At 44.2% G+C, this 12,534-nt stretch overlaps 1 long non-coding RNA gene across 2 annotated transcripts; it reads right to left on the bottom strand.

The window, feature by feature from the left end:
• LOC115299119 lies at positions 1-11,803 on the bottom strand. 2 transcript variants are annotated; one of them, XR_003911993.1, is made up of 3 exons: positions 11,525-11,803; positions 11,138-11,272; positions 1-1,380 (listed from the first exon to the last, which is right to left on the bottom strand). It is a non-coding gene; the product is annotated as an uncharacterized LOC115299119 (long non-coding RNA). The 2 variants fall into 2 exon arrangements; XR_003911992.1 differs by lacking the exon at positions 1-1,380 and adding an exon at positions 2,663-3,373.
• Between the last annotated feature and the right edge of the window lie 731 nt (positions 11,804-12,534).

The raw sequence follows: 12,534 nt of genomic DNA, 5'->3' as shown, positions 1-12,534 counted from the left end.
TTTTGCTAGTCCTCCAGTCTGTGAGTGGGTCCGACCTACAGTCCTTTAATCTAACCCCTTTCAATTCTTTATGCTCGGCAGGTGCCAGAGTGATTTTGCATATCTTACTTAATTTGATCTTTACAATAATTCTTTTCACAGATTAAGGACTTGAAGTCTTGGTCTTCCCTTTATTTGTCAATTGTATTTTTATTGGGCATCTTCTACGTACCAAACACTGTTCTGGGTACTGGCAATTTATTGCTAACCCGAAGTTACCTGAGTTTACACCCTCCACAAACAATGGTCCAACAAGCGGATGTAAACGTGGGGTGCGCGCACGCACGCGCAAGCAAAGTGAATGGGTACGTGCGAGCATGCGTGTAAGCCCGCGCATGCGTGCAAGCGTGTATGCTTAACGTAACGTCAAGTAGAGGCGCGTGGTCTTAAGACAGAACGACAGAGAGCCCGTGACCATAGGTAAGTGGTGGCACCTTTGGACGCAAGGTTGAGGAAAGCATCCAGGGAGGGAACCTGGGAGCAGAAGCGAGGAGAGAGAGCTGCGCAGCTGCAGCGAGCAGGCTGCTTAGGGAACTTGTCCCCAGGGAGATGAAGGGAGCCTCCGGGCGCCTCCGGACTTGGGGGACTCCACCCCCGGGAGGGTTGTGTCCGCTTCCCCCTTCCTCCTCGCTGCACCCGTTTTCTCCCTCAGACTGTACCTCTTAGTAAAACATGTGTTCGGGTTCCCACCTGCACTGGAAGGTCTACAGGGCAGGGACCCTGTCTGAACGACCCGGGGGTTGCTCAGTGAGAGCGCTGTGACAGGTCGTCCGGGGGACCTGGGTTCTGGGCTGGTCTGTCGCAGCCCGGCTGTGCGACCTTGGCCAGGACTGCTCACTCATGTCTTGGCCCTCGCATTTCTCATTGTTGGGAAAGGGTCAGATTCACTGGTCTCCCTGGCCCCTTTTTGGCTCTCAATTTTTTTAATTTGTTAGAGCGCATAGAAGACTTTCTTTTGCCAGGCTAGGCCTTGGCACAGCCCCCAGGTTTAAGAAGTTTGATGACTTGACCACCCGCGGAGGAGGGTTTGGTGGTCGTGACTCTGGACAGGGCCAGGCTCATCTCTTTCTCCTAGGACTTCACGGCCTCCCGAGGTCCCTTCTCTGGCTAAAATGCTCCACCCCGTGGATGAAGCGAGTATGGCACCTTCTTTCTTTGATCCCGTTCTCCCCTCCCACTGGTCTGGCCCAGTGGCCCGGAAGTCAGCCTGCTGGCCTCGTAGAGAGTTCCAGAAGTGCTTGTGTCCAGGGACCCTGTGCTCCCCGGCTTCAGGCTTCCTCTGGTGGATCGGGACAGGCCCCAACCTCAGGCCGTACCAGGAGCCTTCTGCCCAGGAAACTCCTAAACAGAACCAAGCAGAAAAAGGCCAGTGTTGGTTAAAAAAGAGCCCCAAAGTTCTACCAGTCAAAAGTCCAGGTTTTAGTTAAAGACACTTCCCCAGGGAAGTGCTCAGTGTAAACTCCTGGCTGACTCTGGACCTTACACACTAGTTCTCCTTGGAAATATTTCTACCCTGGGGATTTTTTCCCCCAGGTAGAATGAACCTTAAAATAGCCTTATAGGAGCAGATTCAGATTGTATAGTAGCAGATTACTGTTCACAGTAATCCTCAAAATCAGTCTGGCCTGTCATAGTACTTAGTAAACAGTTATTAAATAAATTGGAAGCACTTCATTTGTGCCAGGCCTTATTTTAGAGTAGTTTACAGGGGCACCTGGGTGGCTCAGTCAGTTAAGTATCCAACCTTTGATTTTGGCTCAGGTCATGATCTCATGGTTCGGGAGTTTGAGCCCCACATTGGGCTCAATGACAGTGCAGAGGCTGCGTCGGAGTCTCTCTCCCTCTCTCTGTTCCCTGTGTTCTTTCTCTCTCAAATAAGTAAACTTAAAAAAAAATTTTTAAAGTACTTTACAAATTTAATTCATTTAGTCCTAATGCCATGAGGTTGGTAATTTTAGTATCCCCATTGAACAGGTGGTAAACTGAGGCACTGGGTGGTTAACCAGCTGTAGGTGTAATTATCCCCATTTGACAAGGAGGGACTGAGAATCAGAGAATGAGTGATCCTCTGAAGTTTATCCAGCTATTAAGAGGGAGATTGGACAGAAACTCTCATCTGTCCAGCTTCTAGACTCTGCACCTGTCGTTTATGAGGATGTATAGAATCACATATTATCTGTTCTTTATTTTTTTAAATTGGCTTCTGTCACTCAACATAGTTATTTTTTGAGGCTCAGTCATGGTGTTGCATATATTAATACCTCATTCATTTTTATTGCCAACTGGAGTTACATTGTATCGATATATACAATGTGTTTATCAATTCCATAATGGTAGACATTTGGGGTTTAATTCATACATAATCCTGCTGTGAATATTAAATGTAGATCTGTGAATTAATTTTTAAGTAATTAATGGCGTGAAGTATAGACCAAGCTGCGGCGGTGGTGGTGGCGGCGGTGGCGGTGGCGGCGGTGGCGGTGGCGGTATGTGTGTGTGTTTTGTATAAGGATATCCAGTTGGTTTTGCACCACCTACAAAGTCTGTCCTCCACTGAATTATTGCCTTTGCACCTTGTGAAAATTAGTTATCTGTATACCTGTATATCTAGTTTTGGGCTGATTTTTGTTACTTTGATCTATTTATCTTTTTAAATGTCGATACCACATAGGGTTGATTATTGTAGCTTTGAGTGTTTTGAAATCAGAGTATTTACTTTCCAACTTCTTCTCTTTCAAGTTGTTTTGTCTTTTCTAAGTACTATTCATTTTTATGTGAACTTCAGAATGAGCTCATCAAGTTAAAAAAGCTCATCAGGATTTTGATTGGTCTAATGTATAAATCAATTTGGGGATAACTGACATCTTTACAATACTGAGTTTTCTGGAACACGAAGGAGCAGGGTAGGTCTCTGCATAGATTTAGATCTTTAAAAATCTTTCAGCAGTGTTTTGTAATTTTCAGTATACATGTCTGTTACATCTTTTGTCAGATTTATTTGCTCTTTCATGTTTTCAATCGTTAAAATGATAAACTTCTAAAATTTTTATTTCCATTTTTTGTTGACAGTATATAGAGATATACTTGATTTTTTGGTATATTGGTCTTGTATCCAATTGCTAAACTCAATTATGAGTTTCTGGAAGCTTTTTTATGGACCCCATTGCATTTTCTACATAGTCATGTCATCAGTAAATAGGGATCATTTCATTTCTTTCTTTGAAGGTTGGACACCTTCTGTTTCTTCTGCTTGCTTTAGCGCACTGGCTGGAACCTTCAGCGTGATGTTGGTGGACACGGTGAGAGTGGACATTCTCGCCTTGTCTCTGATCATCTGAGAAGAGAATTCAGTCTGTCACTATTAAGTATGACAGCAGCTGTAGATTTTTTGTAGATGCCCTTTATTAGGTTGAGGAAGTTCACTTTTTTTTAGTTGGCTGAGAATTTTCATCAGAAATGGATATGGAATTTACTTTTGGGGGTAGGTGTTGAAAATACTTTTTCTGCATCTGTCTAAATGACCATATGGTTTTTCTTTTTTACTTTGTTGATTTGGTGAATTTCCAGATTGATCGATTGATGTTTGAAAGTTAAATCGACTTGGGATTTCTAAGACAAACTCCATTTATTAATGATATACTGTCCTTTTCATAAATTTTGGATTAAATGTACTAAAATTTTGTTTAAAATTCTTGCACCTTTGTTCATGAAGGATATTGGACTGCAGTGCTTTGTGAACATCCAGATTGCCCCTCTGGTATTTTCCTCCTGTCCAAAGGACTCCCTGTGCCATTTCTGGGGTGAAGGTTTGTTAACAGTTGTGTTAGCTTTTGCCTGTTTTTTTTAATGTTTTTTATTTATTTTTGAGAGACAGAGAGAGACTGTGCAAGCAGGGGAGGGTCAGAGTGAGAGGGAGACAGAATCTGAAGCAGGCTCCTGGCTCTAAGCTGTCAGCACAGAGCCCGACACGGGGCTTGAACCCATGAACCATGAGATCATAACCTGAGCTAAAGCCGGCCACTTAACCAACTGAGCCACCCAGGTGTCCCAGCTTTTGCCTGTCTTAAAATGTTTCCATTTCGCTTTTGTTTTTGAAAGATATCTTCAGTGGTAAGAGTTCTAGGCTGTCAGTTTTTTGTTTCTGTCTTTTGGTTTTTAGTACCTCAGAGTTCTGCTGCCCTCTTGCTTGCATTGTGCCCACAGGCCACTGCTGTCATCCTCATCTTTGTTCCGTCATACATAATTTTTCTTTTTACCTCGGGCTGTTCTTAAGATGGTCTTTTAATCCTTAGTTTTATGCCATTTGATTGTGATGTGCCCTGGTCTAGTGATTTGGTGATTTCGCTTTCTTCATGTTCCTGGTGCTTGCAGTTTGTTGAGGTCCTTGAAACTTTGGGTTTATAGTTTCCGTCTAATTTGTTACATGTTAAGCCACTATGTCTTCAAATACTTTTTTTTCTGTCTCCTCCCCTCTGAAGAGCTCCAGTTATACAAATAGTCACTTGGGTGGCCTCCCAGCTCCCTGATGCTCTTTCCATTTTCTAAAATTCTTTTATCTGTGGTTCCTTTTGGATAGTTCTGTTGCTATGTCTTCAAGTTCACCAGTCTTTTCTTCTCCAACATACAGAATTTGTTAAGCCCAGCCGGTGTATTTTTCCTCTCGGATATTAATAGTTTTCATTCCTAAAAGTCTGACTCTGGTATTTTTATATCTTCCTTGAATTACTTTTTTGACTACATGGAATACAAATCTAATAATTATCTTAATGTCCTTGTCTGCTAAGCCTAACGTCTGTGTCATATCTGTGTCATTTTCAATTACTATTTGCATCACTATGGGTCTTATTTTCTGCTCCTTTGAAAAAGCCTGATAATATTTGACTGGATGCCAGCCTTTGTGAATTTTATCTAACTGGGTGCTGTGAGAAATCTTCTAGAACTTTGTTATGGGATGAAGTTAATTTTGGAGGGAAGCGTTTAGTCTCCACTATGGTCTCGGTGTTAAGGTATTTTTTTGGGCAGGGCCAGAGCTACACTTGACCTAAGGCTAATAATTTTCCGTTTCCAAGGCAGGACTCTTCTGAGCAGTCTACCCAGTGTCCCATGAATTACAAGGTTTTTCAGTTTGGCTAGTGGAAACCGGCCTCCTTAGGCCATGTGAGCATTAGGTACTGTCCCTAGTCTAATCCTACGGGAATGTTCTTTTGCCTAGTCTCATGTGGTTTCCTCCTGTACATGAACTCATCACTGTTCTGCTCAGGACTTGACCTTCGTGGTTCTCTCTCTGTGCAGCCCCCTTCTCTGCTGCTGTGGCCTGTGAACTGTGGCCTCCTTGCTGCCCTGGACCCTCTGCTCCTTCTCCTTGGGGCAGAGGCCCCGCTCTGGTTACTCCTCCCTGGGCCACCCTAGAAGCTCTCTCTGCAGGCAGTGTATTGGTGCAGTTGTACGGCTTGCAACATCGGTTTCCTTTCTCAGGGATCACTCTCTGTCGTCGCCTGATGTGTCGTGTCTGGAAAACTATAATTTCAGGTGTGTTTATGGATTGTTTGTTGTTTCAGATACAAGTGTAGATTGGTCTTTGTTACTCCACTTTGGCCGGAAGCAAAAGTCTTGGAAAATTGAAATTAAACTGGGACCTATACAAACAAAATAGACAAAAACTGCTCTTTGATGTGATGTTGATCATTCTCATAGTTTGCACGTAGCTAACTTAGTTTTTTATAATTTTTTAAGTTTATTTCTAAATAGGAAAGCTGAAGGTATAGCAGAGAGATTCTGTTAGGATGCAGACAAGAAGATCCGAGTGCAAGCTGGCCGAGCTGTTTTACTGGAAGTGGGGAGGGTTGGAGGGTTGTACGATTCGTCTGCCTGACGGTGTCATCAGGGTCTCTTCTGTTGTCATCTTTCTGTTCCGCCTTCTCTTTTCTCCAACCATATTGGTATTTGCTGTGCCTGGTTGTTGATAGATGGCCGCAAAGAGCTTCTGGGCTCCACGCTTCCTCTTCCCTTTCCAGGAAGACGTGTGAGTTCTTCCCCCTTCTCCCCCCAGAAACCACCAGCAACCATCTTCTCCAATTTCCTAAGTTAAAATTAGATCATGTCCCCACTTCTGAAAACCAGAGCCCAGGGGATGCACTTATACTGAATCGCTGATTCTGGCGGGATCAGCTTCCCCCATAGCCCTGGACTGCCAGGAAGGGGTCATTGTCCAGAGTCAGAGGAATGAGGGGAAGCAATCACAGTGTCCACCTGGGTAGATGTCAGGCTGTCTGTAAGCTCTTGGGGACAAGTAACACAACCTAGTAGTCTCTTTATTCCTAGTAAATGAACAGCTAAATTCACTATGTTGTATAGTTTGTGGACTCTGGCTTTAGAAGTGTTGGCTGTATCTGGATACGTGCATTAGGATTTGGGTGGAATAAAGAAAACTCACGGATTTACGAAGATCACTTCCAGATACATTTCTAGAATTAGTTAATATTCATATGCTTCCTCTTGTGTTTTAGCACCAGCGTTCCTTGTAGTTTTTGTCTTTGCACAATAATGTGTTGTAGGCACAGGTTAGAAAACACGATGACTAAGAGTAAAGATAATTGAAAGCTGTGCAGTAGCCCAAACCACTGGGGCAGCTGAGTGATAATCTGAGTGTCTGAGTCAGGAGCTGGCCTGTGTGACCCACGAAGGGCCATGTGTACTCCTATTTAATTGGAGACTCACAAGCAGTTTTATTTTAAGTGGCAGGATATTCAAGTTAGTATTTTGGGTACTTATAAAAAAAAAAATCTCTGTGCCGTTACTGCCATGAACACTTGAGCACTTGGAACGCTGTCCGAACCCCCCAGCCGAGCAGTGCTAGATCATCCTGAGGCCTCACCATTTACCAAACACTGCTCTGAGGGCGCCACATACAATAACAAAGAAACATCCTCAGATGCCTTATGAAGTAGTCCTGTGAGAATCCGTAGCTCACAGAGAAAGAAACGGAGGTACCAGGAGATGGACTTCCCTTGCCCAGTGCCGCACAGCAGTAAGCGATGGAACTAGGCTCTGAGCAGCTGGGGTTCATGCTCTGGATGCGTGTAATTAACCACTACGCTCTGTTAAGGGCTCGGGGCACATTTTTATATAAATAATGGGTTTTTGCTTCACAGCTATAAGTAAACCATTGGATATTGAGCAGAGGTCCCTGGATTTCCCACTGAGCTCTGGTGTCAGGAAGTATTACTGCTGGTGCCATCAGGTTTTCTAAGGTGTAAGTTCAGAAGATCAGATCAGTAGTTGTCCACCGAGGGCAATCTGACAACCCAGGAGACATTTGGCAGGGCCTGAACACTGCTTCAGATGTCACGGGTCACAAGGAGGGGGTTGGTGTGTACTGGCACCTAGTGGATAGAAGCCAGTGATACATGGAACTTTCTACAGTGCTCAAGACAGATCTTTTCAACAAGGAATTGTCTGCTTTCAAAGTGTCACTAGTGCTGAGGCTGAAAAAATCTGGGCTAGACCAAACAATTCCTGCTGATGTGCTGATCAAGGCTCCCTCTCTGGACCTTACCCAGAATTTTGGTTTCTGTGACTTACTTAGCGGTGGTCTTAACCTTGTTCACAGAATCTGAAGAGTATGTAAAGAACCTGAAGAATCAGTTCCTTGTTTGGTGCGTGAGCACGGGCTTTGCTCTGTCACTAGCCCCCGCTGTATAGCTCGTTGCCCTTTATAGCTCTGTCTTCTTGCCTCATGGGCTGTGGCATAAGTTTAGATTGTGAAAGACACTCTGTCCTTAACTGTTCCAGGACACGTTGTCACAGCCTGCCTGGTTCTTTTACCTTTCCTGGGTCCTTCGATTAGTGTTCCTGCCTGTCCTGTTTGCTGGGTCCTTTGTTAGTAGCCTCCCACTCTGAAACTCCCTGGTCATCCTCATTCAGGATACAACCAGCCAAATATGTGTGAGATGTCCTGTGGAGAGTTCTCAAGTGCTCGGGACGGTATGGACGCCTGACCAAAGAGGAACATGGGGCAGATCCTGCTGCTGTTGGTGCAGTGGCACCCCGGGACTTGTGGGCTCTCGAGGGCAGGAATGACATCCTCTAGATCACCGTCTCAGCAATGTTCTGGCAACAGATGCGGTACCTTGCCATATATGGTCTGGACTTGAAGCATTCAGAAGCATTCCTCTGCCACTCCTTCTGAACGCAAAGGGACTGCTAATCCTTCCTCTGACTCATGACTAAAACCAGCTTCCAAAGCAGTGAGGTGGTGAAACCTGAAGGAGGGGCCTCATGGCCACAAATACCTCTTCCACCTGTTTGCCGCTCCAACAAATTCCTGTCCATTCAGTTAACATTGTCACACAATCCAATTTTATAGATGATCATTCTTAAACTCAGAGAAGTTAACTGACTTCCCTGTGGTGACACAACTAGTAAGCGAGGGGATCCCCATCTATGTATTTCAAACTCCCTACTCTGTGGTCGGTTATTCTAAGAAATTCCATGGCCTCATTAAATACTGGGAAGGACCAGTCGAATTATTTAAGTGTCTAAATGACAAGAGTAGGTCCCCGTAAAAAACTCAAATAGAGCTCCTAGACATGAAAAATAAAATGTCTAAAATAAAAATACACTAGATGCGATGAAAAGCAGATCAGACATTGAAAAAGACAGTAAAAAGGTCAGGAATGAGAATGAGGGGAGGGGTGAGTAGGCAGAGCAGAGGATCTTTAGGGCTGGGAAATTGTCATCATGACGGATGCATGTTATTGTACACTTGTCCATACCCACAGACTGGGCCCTACCAAGTGTGAATCTTAATGTAAACTGTGGACTTGAGGCCATCAGCATGTGTCAGTGTAGCTTTGTCACTTACAACAAATGTACCACTCTAGTGGGGGTGTGGATGACCAGAGAGGTGATGCGTGTGCAGGGGGCAGGTGGGGATGTGGAAGACATCTGTACCGTCCCCTCAGTTTTGCTGTGAATCTCAAGCTGTTCTAAAAAGTACTTTTAAAAAAATGCAGTGCTATCCAAAAAATTAGATATTCATAAGGAGAAAATGCACCTCAAACCTGACTTCATACCATACACAAAAATTAAATCGGCTTAAATATAAGAGCCAAAAAATAAAAGTTTTAGCTATGTGGGAGAAAAATGTCTGTGTCTTTGGGTGGGGAAAAGATACTATTAAGAAAATAAGAGCCACGGACTAGGAGAACATTTTTCTAAAATCAGTGTCTGATAAATAACTTGCATTCAGAATATATAAGTAACTCCTACAACTCAGTAATAAAACAACCCCACAACAACAACCCAGTTGACAATTGAGCAAAAGATCTGAAATGGTACCACACCAAAGAATGGCAAATAAACACATGAAAATAACATTATTAGTCATTAAAGAAGTGCTTATCAAGATCAGAGTAAGATGTCACTACATCACCCACTAGAGTGGCTAAAATTAGAAAGACTGATCACACTAAGTGTTCAAGTGAGAGCTCACGGAGCAGCTGGAATTCTGTATTTCTGGTGTGTGTGCAAAAGAGTGAGCACAGTTAGCAAAACCTTTATGTGGCTCCCTTTAAAAAATGTACACATACCATAAAACACCACAATCTCTTAGGTATTTATCCAAGACCGGTGAAAACTCATGTCCACACAGAGACCTGTATACAAGTGTTTATAGCAGCTTTGTGCATAATAGTCAAAAACCAGAAACCAAAATTATGAATGACTAAAAATTTGTGGTATTATTCATGTGAAGGCCTATCTTTCATCAGTAAACAGTAACAAACTACTGATGGATGCAATAACATGAGTACATCTCAAAAGCATTATGCTTAGCAAAAGAAGCCAGATACAAGACCACGTCCTGTATGATTCTATTTAAATGAAATTCTAGAAAAGTGAAAACTGTAGCTGTTAATTTTCTACGAATTTTATGAGATGATTATTAAACACTGCCAATATTAAAACATTACATAATATCAGCTTACAATTAAGTACATTAAAGACAAAGTTAACAAATACTCAAAACTTGTAAACTTTCTGGGGTGCCTGGGTAGCTCAGTTGGTTAAGCATCCAACTCTTGATTTTGGCTCGGCTCATGATCTCACCGTCGTGGGATCAAGCTCCGCATCAGGCCCTGTGCTGACAGCTCAGGGCCTGCTTGGGATTCTCTCTCCTCCTCTCTCTGCCCCTCCCCTGCTTGCATGCGCACACGTGCTCTCTCTCTAACAAATATATTAAACTCACAAAGTGTCTGATTATTTTACTACAGCTTATTAACGTGTATGTTCTTGAGATTATTTAGATCGGCCACCTGCATGGCAGGAATTCTGTGCCAGGTTGCCGAACAGTGACCTCTTTCCAGCTCTGCATTCAGTGTTGTGGCAGACAGCAGGAAGTTGACCATGGTGGGAGTATCTACACCATGGAAATTCACACGAGAAAAATCAAGGTTTTGTTTGTTTTTCAGGAGAGCAGTTTTTAAACATTTTCCAACACACCACTGAATGTACAGACAGGAGACCCTTTCTCCTGGAAAGGAAAGAATGTACCGGAGGGAAGAAGGGGCCTTGCTGGAGGAGTTTGGATCTGAACTATCCCTTGAAGAATGGAGAGACTGTAGCCCAGCTGAGAAGGAAGAAAAGGGCATGTTAGGCAAGGGAGACAAAACAAAAGGAAAGAGGCTTGGCTGGGTGAAGGCTGTGCGCAGCCTTAATGAGCAGTAATGCTTAAGCACACGATGGACCCACAGTGAGGAAGGTTCAGAACGGTAGATACAGTGGACATCTGCTGGTTTTTTTACCTTCCTCTTTCCTTTCCTTTTCGTAACAGCCACATTGGAACCAGCCACATGACTCCAGTGGATTCTCCCCACCCCAGAGGGTACCCTGCTCTTGTCCTGAGCAGTAGGTCCCAGGGAGGGATGCCCAGCCCAGGACAGTCCAGGCAGAGGCCTCCCCTTTGATGTGTTTTAACTGGACGTGGTATATCAGTGGGTCTCTTACTCTTTTCTAATTCCTATCAACTACATTGCTTTATAGCATCTTTCAATTCCAAGCATTTCCCAACAAAATGATAAATCACAAATTAGAATCCTACCTTGTACAGAAACCACATAGGCAGTCTAATGTAGACCAAGAACTTGAAGGTGGGTAGTCCTCCGGTCACCTTCTGCATGTAGGGGACCGTCCATGCCCTCCCTCATCAGAAGCTTCTTCGCCCCTTCTCTAGCGCCTGAAGGAACAGGAGGGGCAGTGCATCAGAAGCAGCCATTGTGTTGCCGGGCAGCTCTGGTTATAAGTGCTTTATAAGCAGATTAAAGTTAAATGAATCGGTTGAGGTTAAATCAGTTGAGATTGAGTCTGAATCCACTTCTAAGTAACTTTTCCCTTGTTCCCTGATTTGACTGGGAACTGTATGCAGCCAGTCATGACCCCCACCAAAGCCTGACAGAGGTTTACCCCATACTTTGACATTTTCATACACCTAAAGTAGCAGTTTCATTCTCTTCATTTCCTAGAAGGAACAGAAAGTGGTTTCCACATCCCTTGCTACCCAAAGGGTGATCGATGGACGAGCAGGGTCAAAACCTAGGACCGTGTTCAAAAAGCAGGCTCTCAGCCTACCCCAGGCCCGCTGAGTCAGAGTGTACAGGTTAGCAAACCCCACAAGTGACTCCTCAGCCTGTTAGAGTTTGAGGAACACTTGCAAATTGGGACCACTGGCTACCAGGGAGAAGGGGAGGCTCTGGCTACCCTCTGTGACACGGAGAGTGACCTGCGTTTTGAGTGTTAGTGACAGATCCTGACCATCTCCAGCCCACTCTCTCTCAGGAACCAGTGTGGGAGGGTTTGTCAGTTTCCAGAGTTCCGCTTTCTAAAACGGAAGTGTTGGTCAACTTCACTTCCCCTCGCTGGACGCGAAGACATGCCTGTGACCGTGTGTGCAGAGCCCTGCCCTGATGGTTAGCGCCAGTGGCTGTACTTGCGGAGGCTTGGCTTGCTAATGGTGAGTCAGCCGGAAGCATCTTGGTTCAGGATGGCATCTACCGGGCTGTAGTCTGACACGTCACACACACTGAAACTGTTTTCTTATGAAGTCAAACTCCCAGGTTCCTCCAAGGAGTGAGCGAGCAGAATGCCGGAAGGAGAATCTATGCAAGAATCCTCAGAAACTGTTCCCCCATGTTACACCTCACTTGGGATTCTCATCCCGGGGGTCCATCAGGTTCCATTTAAAACTCAGGCTCAAGGGAAGACAATAGTGTTTCTCCTGGTTCTTCATAACACAGCTGAGACAATCTGACATTTTCAAGAAGAATTTAACTAAATACTAAGGGAGAACAAAAAGGAAATAATAGCAGACAATACAAATAGCGAGTTTCCAGAGCACTGGTTTCTGATCCTAAAATAACCACATGCTGGTCTTAAGGATGGTGTGATAATTTGCATTATTGTTAAGCAAATATTCATTTCCTACCCTTTCCCACTGTGTGT

This window comes from Suricata suricatta, chromosome 8 (genome assembly GCF_006229205.1).
Source record: "Suricata suricatta isolate VVHF042 chromosome 8, meerkat_22Aug2017_6uvM2_HiC, whole genome shotgun sequence".
In the NCBI taxonomy this organism is placed as follows: Eukaryota; Metazoa; Chordata; class Mammalia; order Carnivora; family Herpestidae; genus Suricata; species Suricata suricatta.
Note: the sequence above shows the minus strand (reverse complement) of the source record. Positions and strands in the feature narration are given on the sequence as shown.